This window comes from Macrobrachium rosenbergii, chromosome 25 (assembly GCF_040412425.1).
Source record: "Macrobrachium rosenbergii isolate ZJJX-2024 chromosome 25, ASM4041242v1, whole genome shotgun sequence".
NCBI lineage: Eukaryota > Metazoa > Arthropoda > Malacostraca > Decapoda > Palaemonidae > Macrobrachium > Macrobrachium rosenbergii.
The window spans coordinates 34,916,549-34,929,126 of record NC_089765.1 but is presented as its reverse complement, the minus strand read 5'-3'; the positions used below and the strand labels follow the sequence as shown (position 1 = coordinate 34,929,126).

The following is a 12,578-nucleotide window of genomic DNA, read 5'->3' as shown; positions in this document are numbered from 1 at the left end:
TGCGGGGGTGTTGGGTACCCATACGTCAACAAGTTATTGCACTTGCCAGACAGGATATGAACCATTTGAATCAGACGTACCCGTGCTCTGTCTTGTGAAGATCACGTATGGAAACCCCTTGTTGGATGGACTTAAAGGGTTAATTACATGTTAATTACACTTGAGCGCCAAAAATTAAAGGTAAATTCATAATTACCAACCAAAAAACTGTAGAAAAAGTTAAGTTAGAAGGCAGTCACCGACACGGAGCTACTATATAGTTCTACCTTTTCCTTTGAACCATTTTTGCATTTTGTAGTTGAAAATATTTTCCCAGACCTATGTTTTAACATTTGATCTGAACATTTCTGACATTCTTTGTTTGCAAATGACCTAACCAACCTCACATAACGTACTCTAAGGTACCCAGTCCTTACCCTAGTGCATGATATTATTTTGAACGATTTCAGGTAGTACTATGGGGCTGCTCTCTGCATCGGGTATTACCTTGGAAATTTACTTTTCCTGTAGTATTTTGGTAGTCCGGCCCCCGACTAAATAACACGGCCTGTTAGGTTAGGTTAGGGTATTTTAGGTTATTATAGTTCCTTTCATAATAGGTTTCCTTAGCCAAACCCTTCTTGAACATATGGCTCCCTAATGACTTGCACATGTGTGGAACCATTCCATAACAACAACATGGCAGTCCTTGCGGAGTTACCCTGTAGTTTTACCCAATTCCATGAACTTATCTTAATCTGGATGAGGGCTATCAGTGGGATGAAGGTCATTGTATTTCACTTGTTCTGTGCTTTCCCCAACCCAAAATCCCTGCTTTCCTACTGTGGTCCCCAGAATGGTAGGATATAAGTACTTATTTGCAAATAAATTGAACATCAGAAACATTCAAAACACACATTAAAACATAGTAAAATGATATTTCAAGTCCAAAATTCAGTAATGGTGTAAAATAAAATACCACTAAATCATAGGCTAAATGGCCAAAATAGGTTTTCCTTTACCCCTTGCTTAGCCTAGGCTGTACGATTATCATGCAAGCAGAATGCCTTGAGCAACTATTCTGTCCAATCAACCTACTGGCCTATATCAGCCATGTTCAAAGTTGTTTTCATGTAGGCTACCGGTACTTTGCTGTTTCAGGTGGTGTAAAGATTTACCTAAAGTATGGTTTGAAAAATAGTGATTGCAGTCAAGGCATTATTTCAAACTAACAAATTACACCATCCATGTAAGCAGCCCAGCCCAGGCTAGGGAAACTTCTGTTTAGGAAAAATTTTTTTTTGAAGTATTTGTTAGTTTGTAGAGACAGCTGTCAAGCCTGCTTTTACGTAGCCTATTCCAAGAGCCTGAGTACAATTCCAGTCTTAAATGTTTTATTGGCACTGGAATGATTCATTGAACATTGGCTAAATTAAGTGCAGTAATGTCACAAAAAATTTATTTCTCTGTGTGACTATTTGCCCCACCTTTGGGCAAATATGCTCTACTATCTGCTATTTATTATTTCAAGTGTTTTAATTGTTGCATAATTTGTGCTGTAATGTTTTACAGTTTTTAACAAATTAAACCCATGCATTGTTTATAAGTTCTAAACTTTACCTTTAATTAACATAGGCCATCAATGTGTTACTTTCAATAACAGATATTTAGATCCCCACCCCTCCACCATCTGCTACCCAGATGTTAGCAGCTGATCAGCTATTTACTGAAGTCTGTTTAAGAACATTTTTTTATAGATTTTGCTGTAATCAGTTCTCCAGTGGTTGGGGAAAAGTGCACATTACAAAATTTATTCTCTAATGTTTGGGTAGATGGCACACTATAAGCCATATTCCCCCAACAGTTTGACATAGGATAAAGCACACTATAAGCCATATTCCCCCAACAGTTTGGCATAGGGCACTAAAATTAATTCCCCAAATGGTGGGAGAGGAGGGGGGGGAATGATAGTACTCACTATCATTTCTTATCAGTTATGGGAATAACATATGTTATAAACCTTTTCTCCTCGACTTTATGGGAATAGAGTAATGCAATAAACTTTATTCTCTTAACGGTTGGGGGAATAATACACACTATGAAATGTATTCCCCCAACAATGGTTGGATAAGTAACATTTGCTAAAACCTTGTTCCACAATGATTGGGAGAGTAACAGACACTATGAAACTTAGTCCCCTCCTGTTTGGGGAAGAACGACAAGCTAAACTTCATTCCTCCAACAGTCTGTATTATTATACAGACACAAATCACAGAATATAATAGTCAAACTACATCTAAAATATTTTGTCAGAGAATAAAAACATGAGTGGTGGAACTCCATGGAGTCCCTTTGTGTCACATAGCATTGAAAGCAATGATGATAATATAAATTTGACTTGTTTTTGTACTGTCAGTGATATTCATTTGTGTCTATGGGACTAAAAATTAAAATTGTGACTGATTGATCAATCCATACGTGAATTTTTCCTGCTTCGGATGCTCTCAGTAAACATACTTCTGGAGTTTTTTTCTTTTTTTTTAGCCAAACTCATGAAAATGAGGTTAGAGAATCTTGGGAATACTGTAATTGTAAAATTTTTAAAGTTCTTGTACTCTATGGGCAGATTAGCCTTGGTCTAAATTACTGAATTTGAATAGAAAAAACTTGAGGTGCCTTGACATTTGTTCCATGGGAATACATACAAACCATTGTTCTTTATGTAAAGTATTCTACTTAGCAAGCTGGAATTGGTTCTTGAAACTTGGTAACGGCAGTTATCTGGTTAACTCCCCCCCCCCATCTGCTGTCATCACGCACTTTCTCTTCAGCTGCAATCTTGCTGTTATCTGACTTACAAAGTTAAATTTTCATCTGTCTTATTGTATGTATGGTCAGTATGTGTACATTTTTATGTCCATGGTGTTAGTGTAATCAGTCTCTCTCTCTCTCTCTCTCTCTCTCTCTCTCTCTCTCTCTCTCTCTCTCTCTCGACTTGTGCTTCCTTACCTAAATCTCTCTCTCTCGACTTGTGCTTCCTTACCTAAATCTCTCTCTCTCTCTCTCTCGCTCTCGACTTGTGCTTCCTTACCTTTAGGTTAACACTTGGTTCTTTGAAGCTTTCCCAAAATGAGAGTTCAGAAACCTCTGATTGTAGCTCAGGGCCCCATTAGTCTTGCATTCCATTGCCAAAATGTATAGGAGGTTGCATTAGTCTTTGCCCTTTGCTCCACTGCCCATGATTGTGGCATGGAGCATTGCAACTTCCAGGTGGGGATTCAACTCACCAGTCAATTGAGAGACTATCCTCCCACATAAGGATTGGATCTCCTACATTAATGGGGATGGTTTGTATTTCTGTATAAATAAACCACAATTTTTTTTATTAGTTTGTATTTTTCCTAGATATAAAAACCAGAGTTTGTTCATGACACTTACCTGCCAGATATATATATAGCTGTATTTCTCCGAAATCCGACAGAATTTCAAAACTTCATGGCACACGCAGTGTGGCCAGGTGGTTAGTACTCATTCCCGCCGCTGGGAGGCGGGAATCGGGAACCATTCCCATTTTCTATTCAGATTTTCTCTGTCGCCGGTACTGTTAACATCTGTTACAGTACCTCCGCCTCTGGATTTCATTAACTTGCTTATTCCCACTTAAGTATTCTCTTGACTTTTGGTTTTGATTCTTGGACTGTGGATTGGCACACGCTTTTTCTGGATTGTTGTGGATTTTGCTTATGACCTCTCTTTAACTATGTCTGGTTCTAGTTCTGCTAGTTTCGTGTATGTTGTATGAGTGATTGTAAGGTGAGGCTACCTGAAAGCTTCGGTAGACCCTCACACGGTTTGTTTGAGGTGTAGGGGGCATGTTTGTCTTATAGATGATCGATGTAAGGAGTGTGAACCTTTATCGGATGCGAGCTGAAGTCTTACGATTCGTATGTTCGCAAGTTGGAGCGTGACAGGGTTAGGAGGTCTTCCTCCAGGAGTGTGTGCAAGAGTCAGGTTATTTCCTCTCCTGATAATCCTAACGTAGTTGATGTTGCACCTGTCCCTGTGGTTTTGCCTTGGGCCCTGATATTGTGTCTGTGGAGGGTTGGCCCTGGCGCAGATCATGAGTTCTATCCGTATTTCGAGAACAAAGTGACATCTCTCCAAAGTGCTGTGAAGTGTAGTGCTCCCCCCAGTGTTGTGGAGGGGCGTCAGATCGCCCCATAATGCTTCTAGGCCTGGACCGCTGTCAGACTCCCAGGACTCAGGGAGAAGGCATGTCAAAGCCGCAAGAAGGTTACGGGGCTTCCCACCGATCTGGCGCCCTTCGGCAGTTCCTGTTGTCGCTTCCCAGGCTGCCAGAGATCGTGCTTCGGCGCGCATTCTCAAGGACTGCTTTTCGTCCTCCTAGGCGTCCTCCCGCGCAAGCGGGTGGAATTCTCGTAAGGACTCGTCCTCTCAAGAGGAGTTGTGTTCAAGAGGACGCTTTCGTCAGTCTTCTTCGTCGGCTAGTTATTTTGAAGCCTTTCCACCGCAGAAGAAGTCTAGGATTTCGTCTGATGAGGATGTTTCGGAGCGCCCCAGCCGCTCTATGGAGAGAACTTTTCTTGCTCCTGTGAGGAAGAAGAAGGCGTCCCCTCGCCCATCGTCTTCCCATAGGATTGTCTCTCCTCCCAGACAGGATTCTTCACCTTCTAAGAAGATTTTGTTGGAGATGCAGCGACAGTTGTCTTCTCTTATTGCAGAGAAGGACTCTGCTCCTCGTCGTCGCAAGGACTTGACTTTGCCTGTCAAGAGATCAAGGAAGTCTCCTTCTCCTGCTCCGCTTTCGTCGTCTCCTTCTCCTGTGTCGTCGCCTTGTCGCCCTGTTAGCTCTCTTGCTCCTCGTCGTTGACGCCGTCGTCAACAGGGCGCCGCGAGCTTCTTCCGTGACGCACGGTCGCCGCTCTTCAGGACGCTTCTGTTCAGGACGCTTTCGACAGGGACGCTCTTCCGGTTTTTAGGCGTGGCGCCTGTGACGACGCTCTTCTGGACGCTCTCCAGGACGCTCCGCAGGACGTTCCTTCGGTTGCTCTTCAGGACGTTCCGGAGCATTCTGTTTCATCTGAGAAAAGAAGATCCCTTCTTCGGATTGGACCTCAAGGCCTTCGTTCCCCTAAAGTGTTGGGTGACTCGGTTGCTTCTCCGGCTGTGGCGGGAGAGGTGTCTGCCGGTCGGATCCTGCTGAAGTCGAGCTCAGCGTCTGCTTCCTCTTCTTCGGACTACCAAGTTTTAACCAGCTTGCTTAAGGACTTGTTGGGACAAGTTTAAACCTTCGGCTCCTCTTTCTCCTCCTTCTCAGCTAGCTTCCTCCAAAGCTAGGAGAGCTCCTGGTTTTGAAGATGACTTCTTCGTTGGCGACTAAGAGGGCTTTCAAGAAAGTCAACATGTGGATGGAGGAACGGAAGTCCCATGGCAAGACCTCTTTCGCTGTGCCTCCGTCTAAGCTTTCAGGCAAGGCTGGTATGTGGTATGAGACGGGAGAAGATCTCAGCCCTAGAGTTCCTTCCTCTTCTCAAGGGGATTTTACCAGTCTTGTCGACGCCTCCCGTAGGTCTCATCTGCCTACTGCTAAGGTTTCTTGGACCTTGTCAGAGATTGACCATCATCTCAAAGGTCTCTTCCGCACCATGGAGGTGTTTAATTTTTGGACTGGTGCTTGGGAGCCTTAGATCTTAAGCTTGAAGCTCGGACTCTATTACTTGGGGGGCTCTCTAGTGTCCTTAACTGTATGGACAAGGCAGTTAGGGATGGATCTGAAGAACTGGCGTCTCACTTTGTACGGGCCTCTTAAAGAAGAGGGCCTTGTTTTGTGACTTCACTGCTAAGTCTGTCTCTCTCCTTCGCAAAGGGCAGAATTATTGTTCGCTCCCTTGTCCAACCATCTGTTCCCCAGTCCTTGATTCGGGACATTTCCGCTAGTCTTAAGGAGAAGGCCACGCAAGACCTGTTGGCTCATTCTTCTAGACGTCCTCCAGCTCCTCCTTCTTCTTCGTCTGCTTCAGTTTTGTCCACCAGGAAGAAGAAGCCCTTTCGTGGAGGAACTTCTTCCTCTAGATCGTCTCCGCGAGGAAGAGGTTTCACCAGAGGAGCGGCCCCCTCTAAACCTAGGGGAAAAAAGTGACTTCTTTCACCTCCAGACACCTGTAGGAGCCAGGCTTTTTTATTTTGCGGAAGCCTGGAGAACAAAAGGGGCGGACGCATGGTCTCTAACTGTCTTAGAGAAAGGTTACAAGATCCCCTTTCTCATGTTTCCACCCCCTTTGCACGTCGCCCAGGGATCTGTCGCCCGTCTTACCACCGAGAGAAGCAACAGATTCTTTTGGACCTCCTGGAGCAGTTGTTAGAAAAAGAGCCGTGGAACAAGTTCTGAAGTTGGATTCTCGGGGTTCTACAACAGGCTTTTTCTTAGTCCCGAAACAGTCGGGAGAGTGGAGACCGGTCCTAGATGTAAGCGTCTTGAATCGTTTTATTTCAAAGGACAGATTCAAGATGGAAACGCCTCAGTCGGTTCTAGGGGCCTTAAGACCAGGGGACTGGATGGTCTCTCTGGACTTACAAGATGCGTACTTCCATGTTCCCATTCATCCTCAATCAAGGAAGTACCTGAGATTTGTGCTGGGGGGACGAGTCTTCCAGTTCAGAGCTCTCTGCTTCGGTTTGTGCACCGCTCCCATGATCTTCACGGTGATCATGAAAAACGTTGCGAGGTGGCTTCACCTGGCGGGTGTTCGGGTGTCATTCTACCTAGACGACTGGCTCATACGAGCCTCTTCTCGGGAGAAGTGTCTGGAGGACCTGACTTTCACACTGAATTTGACGAAGTCCCTGGGACTTCTTGTGAACCAAGAAAAGTCCCATCTGATCCCGACGCAGTCCATCGTCTATCTGGGGATTCAGATGGATTCAGTGGCTTTTCGAGCTTTTCCATCCCGAACGGCAACGGCTTTGCTTAAGCAAAGTTTCGTCCTTTCTAGGAAAGAAACATGCTCGGTGAGGGAATGGATGAGTTTGCTGGGGACCATTTCCTCGCTGGAGAAGTTTGTTTCCCTGGGGAGGCTCCATCTCAGACCACTCCAGTTTTTCTTGGCGGAGAACTGGAGGGACAAGGAGAATCTGGAAGAGATTTTGACGATATCTCCTGCTGTCAAGGATCATCTGAAGTGGTGGTTCGACCCCTTGAAGCTTGCAGAAGGGGTTTCTCTTAGCCTTCAGAGCCCCGACCTAGTGTTGTTTTCCGACGCGTCCAGGGAAGGATGGGGAGCAACACTAGGAGGAGGAAGTGTCAGGCACCTGGAGAGGGGAACAGGTGTCCTGGCACATAAATCTCAAGGAATTGGGTGCTATCTTTCTGGCTCTTCAATTCTTGAAGCCCAAGTTGCAGGCAGAATTGTCCAAGTCAATTCGGACAATACCACAGCTCTAGCGTGCCTCAAAAAAACAGGGGGTACTCGATCTCGTTCCCTGTTCATCCTTGCGAGGGAGATCCTGCTCTGGACTCATGCTCGAAAGGTCACTATTCTCACGAGGTTCATTGCGGGAGTGGAGAATATCCGAGCAGACCTTCTCAGTCGGCAAAATCAGCTGCTACCGACCGAGTGGACTCTTCACAAGGAGGTATGTTTAGAGTTGTGGAGAATTTGGGGACATCCTCTAGTGGACCTCTTTGCCACGTCCAGGACGGCAAGACTCCCCCTTTATTGCTCTCCTGTCCTAGACCCAGGAGCGTTAGCCATAGACGCCCTCCTCTGGGACTGGAAAGGCCTCGACCTTACGCTTTCCCTCCCTTCAAGATCCTGGGAGAAGTGATAAGGAAGTTTGCAACGTCAGAAGGAGCAAGGATGACTCTAATAGCCCCCTTCTGGCCAGCAGCGGATTGGTTTCAGAGACCCTGTCCTTCCTAGTGGACTTTCCAAGAACGCTTCCATTGAGGGTGGACCTTCTCAAGCAGCCGCATTTCGAAAGGTTCCACCAAAACCTCCGCTCTGAGTCTGACTGCGTTCAGACTATCTCAAAGTTGGCCAGAGCAAGAGGCTTTTTGAGATCTGTGGCAAAGGCCATCGCCAATGCCAGGAGACCTTCTTCAGAATGCGGTCTACCAGTTCAAGTGGTCTGTTTTTAGAAGATGGTGCAGGAGTAAAGGAGTTTCCTCGTCCACGACCTCTGTACCACAAATAGCTGACTTCCTTTTTATCTTAGGCATAAGAATAAACTGGCAGTCTCGACTATTAAGGGTTATAGAAGTATGTTATCGGCAGTTTTTAGGCACAGAGGCCTGAACTTGTGCGATAACAAGGATCTTCACGATCTACTAAGATCCTTCGAGACTGTCAAAATTCCTCAACTCAGGACACCTTCTTGGAATCTGGATGTTGTCCTGAAGTTTCTTATGTCTAGTAATTTTGAACCTCTGTCTTGGCTTCCCTCAAAAAACGTTTGAGGAAAGCTGTCTTCCTAACGGCTCTGGCGACAGCTAAGAGGATCAGTGAAGTGCAGGCTATTAGCAAACATATTGGCTTTAGGGGTCCTAATGCTGTATGCTCCCTAAATCCTTTGTTCTTAGCCAAGAATGAAAATCCTTCAAACCCTTGGCCCAAATCTTTTGAAATCAAAGGTTTGACGGAAATACTTGGGCAAGAGTCAGAAAGAGTCTTGTGTCCTGTCAGGGCTCTTAAGTTCTACTTAGCCAAGACCAAGAATACTAGAGGCTCATCGGACAATCTGTGGTGTTCGGTGAAGAGACCTGATCTTCCCATGTCCAAGAATGCCTTAGCATTCTTTTTAAGAAGTGTTATTCGAGAGGCTCATTCCTCCTGCCTAGAAGGTGACATGAGACTTCTGAAAGTAAAAGCTCATGAAGTTAGAGCTATCGCGACCGATGGCTTTCCAAAAGAATATGTCTCTGAATGATATTCTTGGTGCTACCTTCTGGAGAAGTAATTCAGTGTTCGCCGCATTACTTTATGGATGTGAAGACGACATTTGAAGACTGCTCTTCGCTGGGACCGTACGTTTCCGCAGACACTATGTTGGGAGAAGAAGGCAATACTCATCCTATCCTTTAGGGGTTAGGTAGTATTTTTTAATCTTGTTGTTGTTTATTTCTGGTTGTTGGGTGGCCATTGAGGTGGACATCCCAATTTTTTAGCCTATGCTTGGTTCTTTTACCTTAGATAGGGCGGTCAGGTGGTTGGTCGTTGCTCCTTCTCCCTCTCTGTATGGTAACATGATCTAGTCCTATTGTGGTCACGCCCCCTTGGACAGGTCATCTGGATCTCTCCAGCTTTATAGGTCCCTACCTTGCTGGAGACTCTGGATAAGCAGAAGCAGGCTTGGGTGACAGATAACCTCGAAGTCAGCTATGCTAACAGGTAAGGAACCAAGGCGTCATTCGCCTACATTTATTTGTTTCCTAAATCCTATTCTGTCTCTTCCCACCTCCTACGGTGGGATTCAGCTATATATATATCTGGCAGGTAAGTGTCATGAACAAAATGATATTTTAATGATAAAATAAGGTTTGTTCATACTTACCTGGCAGATATATACTTTAGTGCCCTCCCGCCTCCCCTCTTGAGACAGTGGCACTAGAAAATCTGAATAGAAAATGGGAATGGTTCCCGATTCCCGCCTCCCAGCGGCGGGAATGAGTACTAACCACCTGGCCACACTGCGTGTGCCGCGAGTTTTGAAATTCTGTCGGATTTCGAGAAATACAGCTATATATATATCTGCCAGGTAAGTATGAACAAACCTTATTTTATCATTAAAATATCATTTTTATCGTAATACAAGCTAAACCACCCTGTATAGCCTAACCCTTGATGCTGATGGAGAAAGTGCTTTATAATGGCAGGTGAGAGAGATGGGGTTCTCTCACATAGGCTATGACTTAACTACCTTGTTACTAAGCTTCAGTAACTGGTTCCAGCGCACAGTAAGGAAGACTACTACATAAAAGGCTCCGGTTTTTACTTTAAAATCTGTGATATTTTTGTGAACTTTAGAACATATTCTGCACAAATGCTCTATGTCCTTCACTGACGCTGATTTGCTGTTTGAGTACCTCATTGAAAACGAATTCAAGGTAATTGAAGTGTATCTGGTTCAAGATAAGACTTTTAATTGAAATTGCCAAGTATACATAAACAGCACATCATAAGAGATTTGGCCAAAACTAAAAATGTTCCACAGTAAAACTATAACAACTATAGTAGCATTGGCTACTCTAGGTGTTTTCTGTTTTTATTGTTAACACTACTTCTATATATTAAGGGTTACTTTGGCCAAACGTAATTCTCTGTATTTGCTTGAAAAAGTTATTGAAAAGGTTTACCTTGCTAATACTGTAGTTAGCATTTTGTTGGAAATCAAGAATCATCATCTGTATGGAAATTTCCATGCAGTCTGGACTGCTTGTAATAAGCTTTTTCACATAGCTATGTCGTAACTGCACTGTAACTTATTGGTGTCCGTGGTGGAAACACGTTCCTGGAAATGACCTTGAGGAAAATACTTCTGATTATTACCCTAGGATATCTCATTTATAGAGGCTATCAGGTTTGTAGACAATTTAATTTTTTTGTGTAAGCCTAAATGTTCGAATATAAAATAGTTAAACTCAACCACAGGGTTCACATAAGCTAGTTAATTGCATTATTTTCAATTGAAGGGTTGAAAATTAGGGGAGGAAGTTGGACTACCAGGTGGAAAGAAAACTAAGACAACTGATGTAAACGTAAGGATACGAATTTGTGCACCCTGATCTGAAGCAACCTTGGTACTGCCTATAGTGTGTATGCCTGGCAAGGCACAGTGTTTATACGACAGCACTCTTCTAAAGGACTTGTATAGGATGTACATAGAAAATGCTATTAGTGTACATTATTAAGGAGGGTTGCTTTTTCAACAGCACTTTGAGTTCTTAAGAGTTTGTCTTACGTGTACAGTATGTGTACAGTATTTGTATAGTTTACAAGTGAATTATGTATTTTCATTTGCAGTTTTGCATTAATTATCATGTAATGGATTTGTTCCCAAGAGAATATGAAACTTGATCTTTTATATGGCTATACCTTCAGCAAAGCTGGTCTGGCTCTTTAAGCATTTTAACTATAGTTAACAGTCAGTAAGAGAGAGAGAAAGGGTGGAAGATGCACCCGCTCATTTGACTGTCAATTCCCTTTTCCCTTCACTTGGCTGCTGTTCATATGTCTGAGCTGAAGCTGTACTGTTTAATCATGTCAATTGTTGAAAAGACAGGGGTATTTCTTACTTTTCTGACTACTTGGTGACTTTTGACTTTCTTTTTTACTTGTTTTTCTTATGATATGAACGATGTCTGATTTCCCTGAAAGGAAGTATGGTCAGGGTGTGACAGGGTCTGTGGGGGTATTAAGTCATCCATGAACAATGATCCACTACTCTTTCAGTGAAGGCTGTATGTTAACAATAGAAGGCACAAAGAGGGGCAGTCTAAGAAAAAATTTCTTTCTTGTGTTCTTGAGCTGCTCATGTGGGAGCATGAATTGTTGGGCAAGGGATACTTCTCTCTCCCTTTGCCAACGTCTCATGAAGTTTGAGTTTTGCTTCATCTCTCATTGTAGAAAAAATATTCAGTGGCATTGATAATGAGGAGAGGTTTCTGACACTGCCAGAATACCTTTACTACTTTTTTTACCTCAGAGTATGCTCCCACAAGACTGGATACCACCATATGGCCTTTTGTGAGTGCTTGTATAACTATTCAAGCTCCAAAAAACAGGAAAGCATCTCAGCTGTGGTCTATGGATAGCATTAGGATGGATGAATGAAGAGTGACTGGTGCTCTCTCTCTCTCTCTCTCTCTCTCTCTCTCTCTCTCTCTCTCTCTCTCTCTCTCTCTCTCTCTCTCTCTACATCGATGCAGTCCCTCCATCTCCCTTTTAGCAAGGGTGTTGGGTCAAGTGCTATTATCTGTGGGTCTTAATTGCAATAATATTGCAAACTCCTAAGCTGGCAGCTCTGGTCCCACAAAATGTGAAGACCTATTCCCTCTTTCACCCTAGAGTTTGGCTACTAAAATGCCAACTGCCATAGGTTCCTGTCAGTCTTGACATTACGTACGCCAGAATGTACCAGAGATTACATAAGATATTGTGCCCTTGCTCACCTACATGACTGGGAAGCTGGCAATTCTGGGTGGAGATAACTTGTACTTTGGACAGTACTTCCCAGAAAGGAATGAGTCTCCATATAGAAGAGGAAGGTTTTTTTTCTATTAGAACAATTAGCAGGGATTGAAGATAATTTGCATTCTTAGATATACAAACCTAAGATCTTTAATCATTTTTACATTTCTAACTATTCCTGCATCTGTCTCTGTTGCCAAAGGAAAAGGAAAACATACATTTGAGTGAGTGGGCTGTACCCTCACCTCTTCACTCACCTATGGCAGGTTAACTATTTGTTACCAAGCTTTAACAACCAAACCAGCTTGCTCCATGGGTTACCCAGGAAAAATTTGCAATTTATTCTTGGTGGAAGCTTGCCAGAAAAGTTTGAAATATTTTGACCTTTTTTTT

The 12,578-nt window shown here is 43.6% G+C and overlaps 2 protein-coding genes across 7 annotated transcripts in view; one reads left to right on the top strand and one right to left on the bottom strand.

The window, feature by feature from the left end:
* The window catches only part of LOC136852551 (MPN domain-containing protein CG4751-like), a 136,679-nt gene that overhangs the window by 78,641 nt on the left and 45,460 nt on the right, over positions 1-12,578 (bottom strand). The gene's annotated exons all lie outside the window — the stretch shown is intronic.
* LOC136852548 (ceramide-1-phosphate transfer protein-like) overlaps positions 1-12,578 on the top strand; it is a 43,490-nt gene that overhangs the window by 1,004 nt on the left and 29,908 nt on the right. The gene's annotated exons all lie outside the window — the stretch shown is intronic.